The sequence below is a fragment of the Myodes glareolus genome, chromosome 21 (genome assembly GCF_982192425.1).
Source record: "Myodes glareolus chromosome 21, mMyoGla1.1, whole genome shotgun sequence".
Lineage (NCBI taxonomy): Eukaryota > Metazoa > Chordata > Mammalia > Rodentia > Cricetidae > Myodes > Myodes glareolus.
Genome location: NC_142046.1, coordinates 49,982,096 through 50,003,132, shown reverse-complemented (window position 1 = coordinate 50,003,132; position 21,037 = coordinate 49,982,096). Strand labels below are relative to the sequence as shown.

General features: G+C 42.4%; 1 protein-coding gene across 2 annotated transcripts in view; it reads right to left on the bottom strand.

Moving 5' to 3' along the window:
• Cers6 (ceramide synthase 6) overlaps positions 1 to 21,037 on the bottom strand; it is a 244,418-nt gene that overhangs the window by 192,487 nt on the left and 30,894 nt on the right. The window lies entirely within an intron of this gene.

Here is a 21,037-nt window from a genome sequence, read left to right as displayed (position 1 = left end):
TGATTGATCTAGTTCTCTGCCATTGGAAAGACTACACAGACCTCAAAGTCGGCCAGCTTAAACGAAGGCCTGTGCTTCCTCTACAGCATCCCAAACCCGTGCTGTGCTGGCGTTGTGTCAAGAACAGAGAGAGGCAAAACTCTGCAAGGATCAAAACCAGGAACAGTAGCAAAAAAAAAATAAATCCCATCCTCACAATAAACCTTCCAACTGTGCTCTCGAATAAATGCCCTCCCAGCAGAGGGACTCAAGAGATAACACATTTGCCATAACATGCTTTTGTTGAAGGAACTAGGGCGGCAGCAAAGCCCTGGACATGCTTGTTTGCTTCTTTGGAAACACAGCTTCGAAGAAATCATAAACTTGTATTTCTATTGGACAAAAATCATGCCCAGGCCTTTCTGAAGGCTGCTCCAGTTTTAATTTGGATCTTTCTGTAGGGCTGTCAGAAATAAGGGATCGCAGGGCTCCCAGGCCTTGGGAAGTTCGAAGGGGGCCTCACACACATCAGGCTGAATTGTTTCCAACGTTGGGCCTTGGGATGTCACTTCCTAGTTTAATACAACAGCACCCTGTCACTCACCTCTGACCTTTGTCCAGTAATGTCTCATCCAAATGCATCAGAGAAGTTGTATAACTTTATGAAACCTACTGATACTCTGAGCACCTTCCCTTCCTTCCCCTCCCCACCACCTCTCAGCGTATACCTCTTTCTCTACTTCCAGGATGACCAGGTGCTTGCTGGTCATAATCACATTTATCTCCTGACACTATACAAACTTCGGGCCTACAGGGTGAAAAACCATAGCTCATATCTAAGCAGCCTAATGAACAGAAAATTAAAGAAGAGTTTCGGTTCCTCACTGCCCGGTACTGTCCAATATACTAGGATGTTGCCTTCCTGTCGACGGCAACCTTGGGACGGCACCCGGAGTCTAACTTACCTCAGTGTCGTCGCTGCTCAGCATCCTCAGTCTCAAAATCTGTCACCAAGTCAGATCTAGTCCCTGAAGGCCTGGACCTAAACCAATTCTGTCAATCTGATTTAGTACTTATAAAAACAAAATTTGACATATCTGTATGAAATAGAAAACTATGTCTTTTGATCTTCATAAATACAAGCAAACAAAGTCTGGGAATGCAGCAGGGAGAACGTCTGGAAGCCCTTCCAAATATATTCATAATACTAATAAAATATATATTACAAATGCCTGATACTTACTGATAGTTTTCTGCTGCAAAACTGTATTTCCCAGCTTCCCTTGGGAATCATGGGAGTCATTTCCACCTCTATAAGGGCTGCATCCCATCTTCTTCTATAGACATTTTGATCACCCATACACAAGGGTGACAGTATCCGCTCATTGTGAATAAACATGGTTCTGCCTAAGGACAGACTAAGCCTCTCTTTCTCTCTGCCATCCGTCTCTCTACAGCTATTCCTTGATAATCTAACACTTACCTTTAAAATGCTAAACCACATCCTTTACAAAAAGAGATCACTCCCCCACTCTCCAGAACATTTCCCAGTATAGCAGAGCACTGCCCCAATCTGAGATTTATTATACACAACTGTAGTGATATTTCATTTATATTTTAATAAATAAAGCTTGCCTGAAAATCAGAGAGTAAAACAGCCACCCTGGTCAGCCTTACAGACCAGGCAGTGGTGGCACACACCTTTAATCCCAGTAGCCACACTAGTCTGCCACAGAAACTGGGCGGTAGTGGTGCACACCTTTAATCCCAGCCCTAGAGAGGAATATAAGATGGGAAGAGACAGCTCTCAAACACAGACACAGTCTCATTCTGAGATTCCTGGAGGCAGGATCATCATTTCGGACTGAGGTAAAGGGAGAAGCCAGTGGCTGGCTGTTTTACTTTCTGACCTTCAGGTTGAACCCCAATATCTGCCTCTGGGTTTTTATTAATCATGCTACACACAGTCACTGAGATTATTTGAAAAACACTACCAAGGCCAACATTCTAGTGAATATTAACCATAACCAAAAAGTTAACTCACACTTGGGGTGTGCATAGAGTTCTTGCCCAATCAATGCTTCCTCACTAAGCAGTCTCCTCGGACAGTGCCAAACATGAGATGGTTTCAAGGAGTGGAGCCAGGGTTCCCCATAGCAGTCTAATTGACAGTCAGTTGGGAAAGACTGAGCATGTACAAGACAATAAAGGGTAAGAATGGTGAAGGGACATCTCAGCTCTGCAGGGAGAAAAATGATACCTCTCAAACATGATGCTGATTGACAACAGTAACACAGAGGCTTCAAGGACACAAGGTGGCCAGAGGCCTTAGAGATGAAGGTAGTGGACAATTGGGCCAAGGATCATTGGCTAAAACCAAACGATGGCATTACACAGCTCTGTATGGTGTCCAGAACTGAGTCCTGGGGATACATAAAAAGGCAGAGAAAGTACAGATTAAAAAAAAAAAGGCAGGAAGACAAAGAGACATACATGTGTCTGTGTACACATACATACACATAGATATACATACATACATACAAATTTCCAGCAAAGTGTTTAGTAGGTCATTTGTATGTGAGCTACTGAGGTGTTAAGAAATTCCACAGGTATCAAAACTCATCTTTCACACACAAGTAAAGCTACTTCCTTTGCTGGAATCCTGAGGGGAGTGTGTTTCAATAATGATTTTACTGTGTAATCAGTTCAAAGACGATTTCAGAAGGCACCGAACTCTACGCTGCTGTCAAGGGCACACCTCTCCCCCTCCAGTGTCCTACAGGTCCAGATGAACCAAGGTGAGCCCATTACAATCAGACTTTGAGCGACGTGGCAGAGACAGTTCTGCTCTGCAGCACAAGGAGGGACAGCTGAAGCTCAAAATTCAGATCTAGGCTCCCATCCAGACTCTGGTGGAGAGTTCAGGAATGATAACAACATAAACAACAATGACTAAGTTATGACACATCCACAGGCTTTATGAGGTTGTCACGTGACTTCAGAGCACACACGTCATCCACTCAGAAATTATTCATAAGAACAATCTCACCGCTCTGTTGCCGTCCTACACTCGGGTGCCACTTCAATGCATCAAAGAAAGCATCTTGATTTTTTATTTCCTTTCCTTCAGTCTAAGAGGAATTTGGGGCTAACTTTGGATGCACTAACGCACTGGTATACATTCGAGGAATAAACGTTAGAAGGAACACTCTTCTAAATTTTAGGACCGTCTTCCAACCAAGTGTCAATACAGGAATGGGCTTTATGCTCGGTTAGTGCTACAACAAATTAGCATAGGTTTTAAATAGAGTCGAAGATCCAGGAGTTTTTTTGTGTGTGAGATGTTTAACAGTTTTAATTGTTTGTTTGTTTGTTTGTTTAGTTACTGAGGTTTTTGTGGTGGAGTTTTGAGACGGGACCCTGCTATGTAGACGAGGCTGTCCTCAAACTCACGGAGATCCATTTGCCTCTGCCTCGAGACTACCGGGATTTGACAGGATTTGTTTGTTTGTTGTTTGTAATGCTTGTACTTCTCACTTTCCAAGGACACTGAGACAACTTTTACCCCAGCATCCTTCAACAAGAGGGACTGCTGACTGCAATCTCCCCTTCAACACAGCAGAGTAAGCTTTACTTTGCAAACAATGACCCATACCCACTGTATTTGTAACTATCCTCCTGATCCCAACAGTCTTTCCTCCTGGATGTGGTCTGCACTGGGAGAATGTTTTTTAACAAGAAGTCTCTTGTTCTGGTTCATCTGAGCTCATATGAGAGCCTTCCCAACCAGCTATTCCTTTCTTTCTCCAAATTGTTATATTTCCTGAGTATAAATAGCATCTCTCAAACACTCGGCTTATCATCTTCATATGAATAAGGTAAAAGGAAAAATCAGTTCATACTTTCATGCTGTTTCTTTTCTTTTTTAAGGAAAAGTCTTATATTTTGATACATCTGAAGTCAAGAATGCCAAACTACTAGGAATTGCTAGTCAGTAAGGCTCCATACTAAACACTACAGGTTAATACCACTGCCCTGGGTTACCCTTCAGAACTCGGCTGCATAACGCTGCTGCGACAGACCCTACATACTCGAGTCATAGAACATGGGAGAAATCAAGCCGGGTACCAATGTAGAAGCTTCATAACTACTAGGTAGCGCTAGAATAGCGGTTCTCAACCTGTGGGTCCAGGCCTGGAATGATTTGTCCATTGGCACAATAATGGCACTAAGGTCATGGAAGTAACCACACACTTTATGATTAGATTTACGGCCTGCTCCATAAGAGAAAACTCTTGTCTAGCACTGTTAACAGGGCCAGGAACCTGAGTTGTAATAGGTCAAGGCTATAGGGGAACCGGCTACTATTATTTTGATAAATGGGCATCATATTAAACTAACTCCTGGAACCTTGCTATTATGCCTATAGCTCAGTGCATCTCTCAACCCTCATCAGAGGAACTTCTTTTTGCAGTACATGGTGATTGACACAGAGACCCACAACTGGTCAGTGCACAGAGGGCGAGAGACTGCAGAGTGCTCAGCCACTGAACAAGACATCTAGATCACACCCTCCTCCAAAGAATCCGAGTCATCAAGGAAGAGGGTCCAGATACACTGTAAAAGCCAAAGGTAGCGGATGGCATCAGCCAAATGGGTTTCTAGACACAACAGGGAGACTGTTCCTATGAACTCAGAGCACCTATGACAAATGTGCAGGAAACCAAGGCAGACAAATTCCAGCCGGGAGCACGGAGGTGATGAGTAAGTCCCACCCTTGGCTGAGAAACAGTTTTCTTCAGGAATACAGCTCCTGAGACACTGCTCAGACTCCTGCAGACGGTCGTACACCAGTGCATATTCTGGCAGCACTAAGTAGACCCGAAGGATAAAGGAAGAGAGAAAGAGAGAACACACAAAATTGGGAGGGAATAGTGAGGGGGTGGAATCGGGGGGGGGGGGAACTGGAGGAAAGAAAAGAATATGAACTTGATCAAAGATACACATGTATGAAATTCTCAAACAATAAACAAAAGATGTGGGCGGGGGTCAAAATGTAGCTGTCAACAGGAACCCTTGTGGAATTCAGATGGTTCAACTGCATTTGGGAACTTGCCAACAAAAGGGTCTAAGTCACCTCTCTCCCTCAGCTCTGAGACACAGAGACACCTCCACGGGTTGGTGCTGCTCTGAACAGCTCACCCAGAAAGTCAGGGGAGAAGCGCAGTCACCGTGCAAACTATTTCTCCAACAAAAGTGCCTCATTCCAGATGCTTTTCTGGGCACGACTCGTACTTTTAAAAATAGTAGCCCAATTTCACAAGCGAGTTGGAGCCCACTGATCCCAGCTTCTAAAATACTGTATCCCTTCTGTTCCTAGTAATGCTCAAAGCACATCTCTTAAATTCACTGTCAGGCTATGCTCTCGGAGCCTGACACCTCATCCTGAGACAAAACCTGGGAGCCAAACGGCCTGGAAAAGGAGAGATACAGCCACTGTTTTGCTGACACGTTTAGAAGCAAATTGTAATGTACTCCCTATTTCTAGGTCAATTTTCTTCCCTCTTGACAAGCAGAATTATAATGCTTTGAAAGATACTAGGCAAGGATTTTTGTTTTTGCTTTAGTTTTTTTGAGACAGGGTTTCTTTGTATTGCTCTGGCTGTCCTGGAACTCACTCTGGAAATCAGGCTGGTCTCAAACTCACAGAGATTCTCCTGCCTTTGCTTCCTGAGTGCCAGGATTAAAGGAGTGCACCACTATCACCCAGGCAGGATTATGTTTAAATTTAAAATAATTTTCACAGTATAAAGTTTTTCCCCCACACTGGTCAATGATTAAATTATAAGAAGTTACATAGAAGGATCCATTCCCATTATTTTAACTAATAATTATATTTCCTGTATGTCAAATGTAACCAGGAGAAAAGAAAGGGTTTTCTGTTACAAAATTGTGGAATTATGTCCTCTGAAAATGTTTAAATACAGATAAATGAACTGTCTGGTAAGGTAATCAAATTAATTTACATTAGCGGCAGTAACAATTTTGAAGACGATTCAAAAACAAAGTGTAAAATGCTACTGTTAATTTTATGTCTTCTCTGCCAGATTTGGTCTTGACATTTTGGTCAAGCCCTTTGCCTCACTATGACTCACAAGTGAAATTAAGGTACAGGCTGATCTCACAGGCCTACTTTGACTTTAGAACCACTGTTCCTCCCTGCCCACAAATTAATTTTATACTAGACCCTGACTCATCTTCACTCTCCATGGTTCGCTGTTCCTCTATCTCTGAGGAGTTACTTCCTGAAAGAAAAACACAGCCCTGTAGCCCTTTGACACGTGTTCTGATAGTTCTGATGAAGATATCTGGCAAACAATCAGGTGCAGCAAATAAATCACCAGATACAGGACTGGGGTGTAACTTAGGGGCTGCATGCTTCTGTAGCACACACGGTGCTGGTTTGAACCCCCCCAAACCACAAAGTAAATGAATAAGCAAAAACACAAAATAACTAAATCTTCTCCATTTGAGTTTGTAATTTGAGTTTGTAATTGTAATTGTATCCCATATCCAAAGTGTTAAAACAAAGAAACAAATGAACCAAACTACAGAGGGGATGGATTCAGGGCCAAGAGAGATCGCTGCTCTGCTTCAGGGGGTTCTCAAGAGCCTAGAACTCTAAGTCCAAGGATTCAGTCAACCTCTTCTTGCCTTTGTGGAAACCTACACACACATGTGGGTATATACACATATACTCACACCCCCCCACACACAAATAAAATAAGTATATCTAAAGACACAAATAAATATGCATATATATCTATGTGTGTATACATGTGTTTCTGTGTGTTCATGTAAACATGTATACCTTGTGTTTGGAGTCACCGAGGCCTGAAGGTCATGTATCTCAAACGGGGCTTCCTCACCCAATCCTGAACTACTTGCAAATGAAAATGGGGAGATGTCTTATGTAAAGGAGCTGATCTGAATACATCTAAGAATAAGCCAAACCAGAGGAGATGCTGACAGCAATGGGAAAGGCGACACCACAAGGAAGAGGGTCTACCTTTCCGGTACCAATGAAAGAACAGTTCTGTAGAACAGATTTAAAGCTTGAGGTAGCAAATACTGGTTTGATAGACTATAACTTCCAGGGGCTAAAATGCCCAAACCAGAATGTTTTAGAAAAGTATTTCCATGTCTGCAGACTCCTCAAAGAACAGGATCAAAACTGAAAATGACAAATATTGGTACCCCAAGTCATTATCCCTCTCCTTTTTTATTCCCATCGGGCACCGTGCTTAATAACAATGCAGTACCATATGGGCTTTCCCTGTTGTGTGTTACACACGGGGGACTCTAGGTAAGGATGGAGGAGAGGAGAAGGTTCCCACCCTCTGGAGCTGCTGTTGCTGCATCCCACCGTCCGATTAAATCTTTTCCATTTCCACTCCCAGGGTTATTCCAATTCAAAGCTCAACTCCGCAGGCACAGGAGCAGTGTTAATAGTGGATGTGGGGCAACAACAGTGAGAGACAAAGCAGAGACTGCACTTCTCACCTGACCTCCCCCCAAAGAATGAGTGGTTGGAGGGGGAGCTGGCAAAAACTACTTCAGCCAGGTGAGCAAGGTCAGCGGCAAAAGGGTCATGCTCTTGGCACGACAGGACCAACACGGTGCTTTCCCTCTGTGGTCTCTCTTCCCACAGCCATGGATGGTCGGTCCCAGTCAGTCCAGAAGAAAAGCACCAGTCAATGCTAACTCCGGAATGTTCTATGAAATGCCTGGCCACTTCTCTTCAGAAGATGGGAAACTGCCCAGCTTATAGATGCCTAAAATACGACCTGTTGTATGACTGTTCCTTCCCAACTGAAATGTTCTCCGCAGGTGCGTGTGTGTGTGTGTGTGTGTGTGTGTGTGTGTGTGTGTGTGTGTGCGTCCATGTCCTGAGAAACAACTGCTGGGGGTCGAAAATGACCAGCCAAGCTGACCAGAGGAGATTCTTATAGGCCTGTTTAGGGCCCACAAGCTGTGCTGAGAGCCCCAGGGCTGCAGTTATTTTGTTGGGGTGTGCTTTGCAGTAACGGACTCTGCCTCTTTAAGTAGCCCCTCAATTAGACTCCCAGGCAGCAACCTCAACTGAAACTCACTCACGGAAGCTGGACTTTCATGAAATCCTTACTCAAGACTCCCATGACTTCCCTTTCTGGGTTGAGCAAGCATTTGTATGCTGCATCTCCCCAGGAAAAATTTCTCATAATACACCATCAAAAAACAAACATTAACTGATTTTTAAGACACAAGAAAGAAGAATCAGAGGGAGGTGCCACCCATAACTGGACTTGAATGTTTCTGAAGCAGAGATAAAATGTATCGAACAAGAATACTGTCATCCTAATCATTTCACAATTTACTGTTAATTGATGTGAAGGGCACTCACACTATCAAGCATTACCCCCATCCATCTCCAGAACTCTGCGTCTTACAAAACTGAAACTTCCCTACCCATTTAAAGCACAGCATCTGACAACACCTCATGCCCCGAGCCGTGTCCGAGTCCATGAAACTGATTATCCGAGCAACTTACAGAAGTAAAACCACAGGACAGTTGTCTTTCTGTAACTGCTTCATTTCGCAATGACCTCAAAATTTACTCACGTTGCAGCATGTATCAGCATCTTTCCCTTTAAAGACTGAACATGGTGTGTGTGTGTGTGTGTGTGTGTGTGTGTGTGTGAGAGAGAGAGAGAGAGAGAGAGAGAGAGAGAGAGAGAGAGAGGAAGCATGATACAGAAACTTTATTCATTCATCTACTGATGGACAGCTGAGTTTCTTCTTCTACTACTTTTTTTTATTACTTTGAGTCCCTTTTTTTAAAAAAAAATTATTTATTTTACAACCTGGCTGCAGTTTCCCCTCCCTCCTCTCCTCCTAGTTCCTCCTGACCCCAACACACCCCCTGTTACCTCCCAATCCATTCCTCTTTCTATTCAGAAAAGGGCAGTTCTCCCATGAATATCAACAAAAAATGGTGTATCAAGTTGCAGTAATGAGTCCCTTTATTTTTGATAGCATAACTATATATTTTTGATAGCTATACTACCAAAAATATTACTAATACTACCAATCATACTTGGCAAAATTTAGAGAAGCCATACATTAAAGTGGGTGACTTGTATGTGTACAGCCCAAATATTTGAAAGTTTAAAAATATTTAAAAAATATTAAAGATCAAGATGCTTCCTCAAACTGTCACGAGTCTATTTCCAGACGTTAAGGAAAAAGGTGCTATTGAAGGAAGGCATGGTCTAGGAAATCAACAGGAGAACACTGCCCACACTGAGCTTCTAAATCCTCACACCAAAAAGGTCAATGGATACCCAGCACAGTGGAAATCCAGCTGTTGCTGGGAAGAATTCCTGCCTGGCATAACCAAGGACCTAATCTTCATTGCCAGCACTGGAAAACAAAACAAAAATCTCTCTTCCCCAACATCAGGCAGCTTCAGAGGCCATGAAGATGACACAGGAAGATGAATCCTCCTCCAGGGGTTTCCATTGGTGAAGGCAGAAGCAGGCAACAACGGCCACAAAAAGGAGATGGTTGTTGACCCAGAATCTTCTAGGTAGCAAAATGACCAGCTAATGGGGAATAATGAGGACAGAAAAAGCAGAATCTACAGTAATTACTTTTAAAACATTCATTTGTAGGAAATGACGAACAGACATGATCTAGACGACAGACAGACCATGAAAGAAGGTGTGGGGGTTTGGAGTTAGAATAGCTCCGGCAGGTTCATGGATTTGAATGTTTGGTTCTCGGCTGGTGGAACTCTTTGGGAAAGATTAGGAGGTGTGGCCTTGTTGGAGAAGGTATGGCATTTGGGGAAGGCTTTTAGGTTTCAAGAGAGAGCCCATTCCACCCCACTTGCATGCAATCTCTTTCTGCCTCCTGATGCAGATCAGGGTGGGAGCGCTCACCCACCATGGTGATATGATCCATCACCATATCTGCCTGCTCGCCGCCATGCTACACCAGCACAATAAACATGGACTAACCCTCTGAACGTTTATGTAAGCCTCCAGCTACGCGCTTTCTTTAATTAGCTGCCTTGGCCATGGTGTCTCATCGTGGCAATCGAATGTAACTACAAAAGAAGATGGATACAGGATGGACAAAACAGTAGACCCAAACAAGAGAAATAAATACAAAAAAAAAAAAAAAGAATTCGAGGAACAAAAGAAATAGAAAGTGAAAGTTGAGTCATATGAAACTACAATTATATCATAATAATAAATAAAGATCGAGTTGGATTCACAAACAGTGATAAGTAAAAACCATAAGAAGTCAGAAGGATGTTGCAGCATCTATGAAATCCTTACAGTGTGGTTGTGTAAACAAGACCCGCACAATGATACCATACATTGTCATGCCAATGGGGGAAATTTCACAAGACCCCACGTCTAGAGGATGAGCTAGGCAATCAACTGAGATTGCGGAGACAAGGAGAAGCCCAAACACATGCGCCTATGATCAACACCAACTGTACCAGTAGGGTGTGTGTGTGTGTGTGTGTGTGTGTGTGTGTGTATGTAACAATAAAAATTATAGAAGTCACAATAAATTTGGGGGATATGCAGGGAGTTGGAAGGGAAAAGAAGAGGGGGAAATTAAGTAAATGTAGTACGCATATATGAAATTCTCCAAAAATTTTAAAATTCAAATAAAAAAAGAGGAAGTAAGGGGAGTCAGTGTACCTAGGAAATAATCAATTAGTAGGGATTAGGGAAAAACAAACAAACATGACAGGAAATGTCAAGGAGATTTGAGAGATTCAATATTCTCCTTCAAACTACGGAGCTGTTACAAGAAAGAAGCCATTCTGAAATGGAAAGACCCAGGTTCAACTCCCGGCTGCGTTACTAAAGCTTGGGTGGTGGTGCTGTATCTTTAAATCTCCCGACAGGTAATAATTTCTTCTTTGTGTGGAACTGTGAGAATTAATTAACACATGCAAAACACTGGGCCATTACCCTGCACAGCAGGCTTAGAAGAAAGGTTGGCCGTGATAAGTGTAATGATGGGCGTGGTGTGCCTCCCACGCTGGCTGAATGCCCCACACCCATGCACATGTGGGCAGCACTAATTAGACCCAGAGGGCCTAGGGCTGGGGGGAGAGCACGAGACGGGAGGGGGGGGGCGGAGGATCAGGGGAAGTTAGAGGATGGAAATGTGGGGTGACAATGCCCAAATTTCATTTATACATCTATGAAGTTCAAAAATAAATAAAAATTATGCTAATAATAATAATAATAATAATAAACAACTCTGAAGCTTGGTACCCCACACCTTTAATCCCAGAACTCAGGTGGCAGAGGCAAGCAGATCTCTATGAGTTAAGGTCAGCGTGGTCTCCAAAGTGAGTTCCAGGTCAGCCATGGCTACATGGTGAGATCTTGCCTCAATAAGCAAAATTTTAAAAATACATAAAAACTCATTAAGTTCGGGGCTGGGAAGATAACTCAGTTGGAAAACGTTGCCGTGTAAGCATGAGGACCTAGCTCACATCCTCAGGACTCAGATAAAAAATCCTGATAGGGCACATGTCTTTAATCCCAGCACTGGGGAGGTGGGGGCAGGGGGATCCCTGGAACTCACCAGCTGCCCAGCCAGCTTAGCCTGCGGGTAAGCTCCAGGTTCAGAAAGAGACCCTGTCTCAAAAATCAAGGTGGGAAGTCCCTGAGGAAAACACCCAGTGTTGACTTCTGGCATTCACACATGCACACACCTATGCATACAAGTACACATGCAGGGTACACGCATGCATGCACATATAAACACCAAACCAACTCGTACACACACACACACACACACACACACACACACACACACACACAGAACTCATTAAGTCCAGGACAAATGAATATAGGACTTGAACAACAAATGAAATGGAAGGAATAATTTTATTTTTATAAATATCACTATATCCTGATGACATTACAGACAACCAATTTTTGATTTACAAATAAAGATAAAATCATAAAGGTAAGATAGAGGGAAGAAATGGTGGAGAACCACAAAAAGTTAAAGTTGTGAAACTTAAAGTTTAAAGTTAAAGAACAGACTATCAGTATATTAGGTATGATAATTTAAGAACTGTAGTAATACGTTATTTTGTGATTTGGAGGTGCTTGTAGAAGAAGTACCGGAAGAATTTAAAGAGGCTGCCTCTATAACTAAGAGGGTTGTAGGAAATTGGATGAAACCCAGGTTAGGCTTCTTAAGTCAAATAGGAAATCTATGGTAGGCACTGGCTGCTAAGTACATAATTACCCAGCTTGTGTGTGGTAAGATGACGTCATTGAGGATTCCTGGAAAGAAGCATGTCTGCAGAGGCTACAGTGATGTGAGGAGGTTGGAATGTTGCAGGTCCAGGGCTATTTTTCCTGTCCCAAGCTAGCTTTAACTCCCCAAACAGCCATCCTTGCCCACTTCTGCATCAGAACATACATCCCGTGGCTAGTAAAGACCTTTTAAAATCTATTAGCTTCGCAGACCACTTAGCTTCCAGCATCCCAGGGCTAAGATTCTCCTAAGATAACGTCGGGGGACTGTAGGAAAGTTCACCCATCCCACTGCAACTGCCTCTCAGACCCACTGTATTTTATACTTTTCTCGATTTTATGATTTTTGTCTGTTAAAGCTATGGAGCTGCTTCCACGACGCAATATGAAATTTGGGGTAACCTAAATCTGTTTTCCCGGGCATGGTCACTCAAATTTGGCTCCAAAATAACTATATCGTACTTCCTTTTAGGGTTAGAGCCGTGTTTTTGGTTCTTTTGGTTGCTGGTGTTGGCACAGACAGCGAGAAGAACGCTCATCTTAGGGGGGTCTTCTTAACTATAGAAGCGAAGGATAAAATAGAATATCTACAAATGAATGACAAAAATCATACATAGGCTATCACACATATATTTAAAATTTTATATCTAGGAATATATATACAGAGAGAAAGTAAACATAACAAAATGTTAACTATACACTAGTTAACAAGCATTTGTGAGAGTGATGTGTTGATTCTATGATTCCTTCCATTTTCTATGCATAAACGTTAATGAGTGAGTGGAAATGCCCTTTCTGTTATAAATACGCTCTTCTGTGGTATATTTCAAAATGCAGATACATAAATCCTTTTAAAAGAATTTAACAAGAAATTATGATTTTTTTCCCCTGCAATTCTCAAGTGAGCTAAAATCTAAGTACAGTTTATAATTCCTATTTTTAGAAAGATCACAAAAAGCTTAAGATTCTGTTTTCACATTTTACCCATGGTACTGAATTAGCCAAGTACTTGCTAAGGAGCCTCTGGGTTCTGTTAACCAAGATGCATGGCATTCAAACTAGGCTTCAAACCACATAAGCGCCAGCGAGGATTGAAGTAACCGACTTTGAGCACATAGCATCAGAGTCTAGCTATTGTCTTCCACACTGAACATTTTAAGAGAAAACAATTACCTGCTTTTGAAAAACAACAGAAGAGATGGCTACACAAACTACCCGAATTTGTCTGATTAGCTTGAGAATAAGTATGCTGATAAAACACCTGTGACTGTTGTTTTGTTTTTGTTTTTTGGTCGGTTGGTGTTTTTTTTTTTTTTTTTGCTTTGTTGTTTTGTTTGTTTTGTTTTTTAACAAGAATTCTCTGTGTAGCCCTAACTGTCCTGGAATTCACTCTGTAGACCAGGCTGGCCTCGAACTCACAGACTTCCACCTGCCTCTGCCTCCTGAGTGCTGGGGTTAAAGGTGTGTGCCATCACCACCTGGCTCTCTTTTTTTAATGTATCAATATGCACACAACCGAAATCATATTAGAAGCTTTATTCTTCAAGATAATTGCTGTTTTAAGCAACTATTACAAAATATGAAGTACTTCGTCTATATTAGCATATTAGATATCATTTATCTTTTCTCTTAATTTTCTCCCATTATGTTTTAGGGCACATTGTTATACTTACTCTCTTTGAATACATAAGGTAATAAAGAGATCAACAACAGGGAGACTGAAACAATACACAATAAACGCAGCTGTTTTCTGGCAGAAATCCTCCCGTCTGGTCCCTGAGATGTCTTTGCATTCAACTGGATCAGGCAGCTAAGTGCAAACATGGAGGCATATCCCCACCCCCCATCATCTCAGCCACCCTCTGAGAACACATCTAGATCACAAAGCCAGGCTTATGGCTTACTCTATCCAACACCACCACCATCTCCATCATAGAGAAGGTACGGACACTCACTGCACTGACAGGCAAAGGACCAGGACTGTGTCAGGGCTCGCTCTCCCAAAGGTTACAGAACCAGAGTTTCCTGCCCTTTGCAGGCTTGAATAAATGTGTGAAAATAGTGGATGGAAAGCATTCCAGGGCTGTGAATGTTGTAATGTATTCATAAATGAGATTTGTTAAATGAATTGGAATGAGAAGTAAATTTTACCTGTGGTAATTCTACCACGAAAATCCTTACCCAGGGAAGAGCACATCAAATGGTTATCCAATATCGAATGGTCAGCCCTGAAAACATACATACAAGCAACATAATACATGCTGGGTAGGTTGTATTTATGTACTTGGGAGCATGCATGTGTGTATTATTGCTGTATACATATATGTAGATAACAACAATTGATTGGAAAAAAAAGAGGCCATGAATTTGAAAGAGAGCAAGAAGAGGTATCAGGGAGCCTGGAGGGAGGGAAAGAGAGAAGGAAATGATGAAATTATAATCTCAAAATACAAAATTAATAATTTAAAAAAGTAGTGAAATGATTGTTACTCCTTATCCCAAATAATTTGATATTTCAGGGACAAACACCATGAAGCTTGTGGGTTATAATTCACATGGCTTGAAGGATTCACCCATCACTGAGGGAAGCCAAACTCAGGCAGGAACCTGGAGGCAGGAACTTGAAGGCAGAAACTCAGGCAGAGACCATGAAAGATTGAATGTTGTTTGCTGGCATGCTCAGCTACATTTCCCATAATGCCCAAGTCCACCTGATTGTGGACAGCACTACCCACAGTAAGCTGGGTCTTCCCACATCAATCAACAACCAAGAAAATGTCCCACAGACATTCCCACAGGCTAATCTTATAGGAACAACCCCTTAAATGAGATTTCTTCTGTCCAGGTACGTCCAAAATTGACAAAAACTAATTGGGACACTTCCGATAAGGTATGTTGCTTATTCTCTGTGGTGAGACTGCTTAAGACTATCAAATTGTGGGGTGAAAGGGGTTGCTCAGAAGTTGACTGCTTACTCCTCTTGTAGAATATCTCTGGGTTCAGTCCCAGCACCCACATCAGGTGTCTCACAATTGCCTCTTCTAGGAGATTCAGCTTCTTCTGACATCTGAATCCATGTGGTGCACACAAACTCATGCAGGCATACATGCATGCATACACAGGAAATGTTTTTAATCAAAAGTTTTTTAAAAGATTATTTGAGTTGTATTCCATAAAAGGTGTATTTGGCCAAGACAGCATGAATATTTAAGAAACCAAATGAGAGTATAGACTCTATGCCTCAAAAAAAAAAAAGGGGGGAATACTTCTGAGCAAGGGTGAGTTAGTCTGAACTCTATTATACCCAGTGTGAGTGCATAGCAGCCGCTATCAAGAAAATGGGATTTGATGCTTAAATAGCCATCGGAAAAGGAAACCCCAAAATCAATTCAAAATAGATTCAAGGCACAGAAAGTCACCTAAAGGAGCAAAATGGCCTCTGGTCACAAAAACACTTGACAGAAATTTGATCGGCGACACCGTGGCATCTTAAGAAAGAAGACAGTGGCAGTGCTCATGAGAAAACGAGGCTTAAAGTGGACAAGTAAGAGGCAGAATGGCAAGCACCCACTCCAGCCTTATCTGGACAGAAAGGAACTTGATGAAAGAGAAATGTGCTGGACCGGAGATACAGGAAACCCAATCTTTATCTTTCCCTTGTCAGTTTTAACTCGGCCCAAGCCAAGTGTTTCAAGCCAGGAAACTCTGCTTTTGTATCTGGATTTTGCCCACTCATCTACAAATGAAACACTTTGGGCCTGAAGTTAGGAATTTACTCCAAGTCTGAGGTAGAGAGTAAAGCAACGTTTTCCAAATTAATGCCCTCACTTATGGAGAAAGATTTGGCTTCAGCTTTCATGTTTGCTCCAGTGTAAAGTTGTCTACCTCTTCCCATAATAAAACTGGAATACAAGAGTTCAGGGTCAACCACAGAAGAACAGATGGGGACAATAGGATCGACAGAAAATGAGCACCTTCATGCTTAGAGACACAGCGTTACTGTCCAAGCACAGACGTTACAATGACTAGCAAGTCCACGTGAGCCCCTGCTTTACATGGGCCTGTTTCCCACAGTGCTTAGGTCTAGAATCAGGAGCATCACATTTAAAATTCTCAAAAGATAGAGATCTGAAAGAGCCTCCCAAGGAAAGGAAGAAGGATGTGGGAGTCTCCTCTGTGTGCTGTGATTACCATCAATGAATAAAGAAACTGCTTTAGACCTAAAGCAAGGCAGAACTTAGGTAGGCAGAAAAAAGCTAGGCTGAATTCTGGGAGGAAGAAGGGCAGAGTCAGGAAGAATCAATGGAGCCAGCACCAGAGGCAGACATGCCGAAACTTTGCCAGTAAGCCACTGCCATGTGCTGATACACAGATGAATAGAAATGGGTTAAATTAAAATGTAAGAGTTAGTCAATAAGAAGTTAGAGCTAATGGGCAAAGTAGTGATTTAATTAATACAGTTTCTGTGTGGTTATTTTGGGTCTAAGCTAGCTGGATGGCCGGGAAGAACAAGCGGCCTCCGTGCAGCAATCTGTCACCTAACAGAATGCCGGCTATCATGGGAGGAATTGCTACCACCCAGAGGTACGCAGTTGATGCAGGTGAGGGTCATCACTGAGGATGATGGATTGCGTTTTAATGAGAAGCTGGATGTGGCAGAAATCTTTGAAACTCTCCACACAAAATACTAATTGGTTCCGAAAGAAAAACGGTAAAATGGATGTGATTAAAGTTGTCATAGATCAACATGCCAGGGGATGGAGGTTAACATCACCAGTAGTGAACGGGCCAGCATCTCAGGGCTCAGATGCGATTGCTGAGATGGGCACAGCATTCTTTCTGGGTTCTGAAAAATGCGTTAACTAAAATTACTCAGAACAAACATCAGAATGCTCACTCTGCATAATTAAAGCCCTGTGCTCTAACACCCTCAAGGATTCCAAAGACAGGAGGAAACTAAGAAACTTTTTTTTTTAATCAAAAGAGTTCAAAGAGGTATGACAATTAGATACAATGTATACTCCTGGACATGATCCTGAAGCAGAAAGAAAAAGATCTAGTGTTGAGTATACAATGCTGATATTATGAACTGAAGGGCAGCTTGTTTCCTAAGTATGAGTGCTGCACAAAGGTTATGAAGGAGAATATTATTGTTGGGGAAAGGGCACAGTCAAGTGATTCAGAGTAACAGGATGACAGATCTTGCTTTCCCAAGGCAAAGGAAAGTAGTCAGGGTCACATACACACCTGACAGAGCAAGCACTTGCCATAATATACAGTAAACTAATAATAATAAAATAATAATAAATAGGGAAACTTGGAGTGCAAAAGTTCTTTGTCCCATTTAGCAACTTACTGTAAATTTAAAATGACCTCAAAATTCATTATTGAAAATAATCAATCCAATGGAAAATATATTATTCTTTTAACTTTAGCAGTGTATATAAATGAAGAGAGGATATTTATTATGATTTGCATGGACATGTCCTACAGGTCAGGTCTTGATATTCAGCTGCTTGGTTATGGAATCTTTGGACTATAAAACCTCACTGGAGGAGCCCACTAGCGGGAGACCTTAAGGGCTGCAATCAAGCCCATATTTCCAGCCCTCTGTGTGCTACAGGACCCCAACATCATGAACCAAGTTACTCCAGCAATGCCTTCCCACCAGGAGAGACTGCACCCTTTAAACTGTGAGCCAGAATAAGTATCCTGCCTTCAGTTGCTTCTGCCAGAAAATCGACCAGAGTGACATCAAATGACTACGCAGTGTTAACGTGAGACGATCCTAAATGTTAGGCACTAACGCTTCACAGCACGGAAAGTTAGCCATTTAACCTGTCTTAGGTGAAGCGGTGCTCCATTCACTGTGGAAGGCTTCTGTATTTTGAGCAAGGCATAGGAGTGCACACCTGGAATCCAAGCAGTAGGGAGGGACAGACAAGAAGATCACAAGTTTAGGACAGCATGGGTTACACAGCAAGATTCTTTGTGAAGAAAAGAGAGAAGAAAAAAAGTCGCTAAGTTGGAATAAAGATAAAAGAATTTGGTTAATGGCATCAGAAGCAATAGCAGTGGACCAAGGCTACGTAGGTCCCTGTAAAGCCGTTCTCATGAAGCCTGCTGTGCCATTTGAAAGGGAATGCTTCATATAGATGCATACCTTTGAAAGCTTGGTCCCCAGTTGGTGGAACTGTTTAGGAAGAATTAGGAGGTGTGGTCTTATTGGAGGAAGTGTATCACTCGGGAAGGGCACTGAGATTTCCAAAGACTCATTTCATTCCAGTACTTGGATTCCCTCAGTCTCACGACTGTGGGTCAAGACCACCATGGCTTACTTCCTTTATGAGACAGAACAGGAGACAGTGGGAAACTGTCAGCAACTTCTCTTCCTTATGATGTGAACGAAGGGCTTCTCACAGTGACCTACAGGTCATCGGGAGGCCATATAACTCAACACACAAGACATTGGCATATGACTGGGGTCTAAAGAGAGCCCCAGCTGTATCATTAGGAACCATGTAGAGCATGAGCTAGCACAATCCTCACATGAGGTAGATGCAGCTTCTTCAACATCCCATGGAGGATTTTTAAATGAATGTACTCATTAAATGCTTCAAAAATTTGCCAACTCTTGTTATTTTTTTTTTCCAAATTAACTCACAAAATTAAAATGAAGTTTCCCTAAACCACTGCCTTGCTTTGACATCTTGATAACCATATAAGCATTTAATAGGCAGGCTTCTGTTTCTGCATGGGTAAGCTAATTTTTAAACAAAATACAGGAAGACAAAGATAGCACTTGTTTCACCTTTGAAAATACTGATTTAGACACATAAATAAGCATACTAGGCATCTTCAATATAAACTATCACCATACGTTCAATAACAAGTATGTGGTCACCATCGCTACCGGCAGGTATCACACAGATGTCATGTGGCCACCCCAGCCGACCACTTGTTGGAACGTGATGATGATACAAACAAAAATAACAACCGCCCACAACTGAAGATAGAAAACACTATAAGATATGGCCTTTAAAGTGGGTTATCAGCTAAATGGAGAGATCAAAACACATTACAAAGATAAGTTTGTGCTAAGTAGCAAGAGTGACTAAAGAGGCAACTAGCAAGTGAAGGAGAGAGAAGTCAGTGGAAATGGAAACGATATGACTGACCAAGAATGAGTGGGACAGTTCCGGCAGAGGAACGCTCATGGGCCCAGCCAGTGGGCCAAGAAGAATATCCCTGGGAGACGTGAATAGGGGTCAGTGCGAAGCCAAGGGTATGGGTTGTCCAAGAGAAACCACATTTGAGCTCAATGCTAAGCTCTCTGGAAGCTTTCCACATTTCTAAGGTGGGATTGGGCCTGAAGACAGATTTCACCTGGAAATGGTATTCGTCAAAGAGGAGGAGTATGGTACTCTGTAATGACGGGGGGTAATACCAAAGTCTCTGCTCTGCGGTTTGAATGGCCATTCCTTCTCTAAACCTACTTTTGCTGTGTTTCCCTTTCCCTTTTCAGTTGTTATGACCTCCTTTCCAAGCCCCGCTCCTACCCCACCCCACCTTGGGCCAAGGCAACCACATCAGAATTGGTCTTAACTACAAACAGAACGCACATAGTCAAAGCTCACTGAGTTTTAAATACAAGTTGACTCTTTCTACAGTGACTAGAAAAAACTGTTTCCAACACACAAGTAAGCCACCCGCTTAGTCTTTAGAATGTTCCTCCATGGCTACCATACTTCCCCGCCCCCTAAAAAGAACTCCATCTGCCTCGTTGAAGTTTTCTTCCCATGACTTCCTCTGCCCACCGCAGGCTGATCGACACTCGAGACACAATTATGAAATAATCAGGTCATCTTTCTCTCCCTCTACTGGATTAGAAATGCAGATTGGACGGAGGGATTTTGGAGACAGGTGTGTTGAAAGCATGAATTAACAGCTCCCAGCTTGGTAGACGGAAAGAGAACCATAAATAGCATCCACAGGGACAAAAGAGAACAGAGACACGACTTGCCAATATGTAGTGTTAGAAAAGGCCTAACCACTTCAAACCCTGTAATAATGGTTGCAAATTGACAGAGAAAGACGAAGCCAGGTCTGTGAAATCCGACCTAGCTGTAAAGCTAAAACTGTAGTTTGCTTTATGAACGTTTAAGTGGAAGCCTCCAACCAAAAAAATTCTTGGGTGAAACACACTTGCTGATCATGCAAAATGTGACCTAGGCTGCAGCTGTAGATAAAGTGGAGGATATGACATAACAGTATTATACCAAACAATGCTCTTAATGTAGTTCTTCCGGGTTTATACCATCCCCTACCCCTAGCATCTGTGAGACGACAGACAGAGAGACACAGAAACAGTGGTGTGTTCACTATCAGTTCAGCACTCACCATGGGGAAGAGGTCTGTGTGGTGGTCTCTCGGGTGCTGGGGACAGTGTGAAGAACCAACAGACTGTGATCCCTTTTCTTGGAAGACCCTGGTTTAACTAAGAACACCAGCTACCATGTCATTGTATCGAGTATCAGACCATCTCTAGCGGAGCAGACATCTCTCGCCACTTTACATGATCTTACTATCTCATGGGACTGACCTGTGGAGGAGCACAGTGACTTACAACTCCTCCGCCAATCAGGGGACACTTTAAACTATGAGGATAGCATGTGTACATGTGTCAAAAGACATACAGGCAAGAATACTCA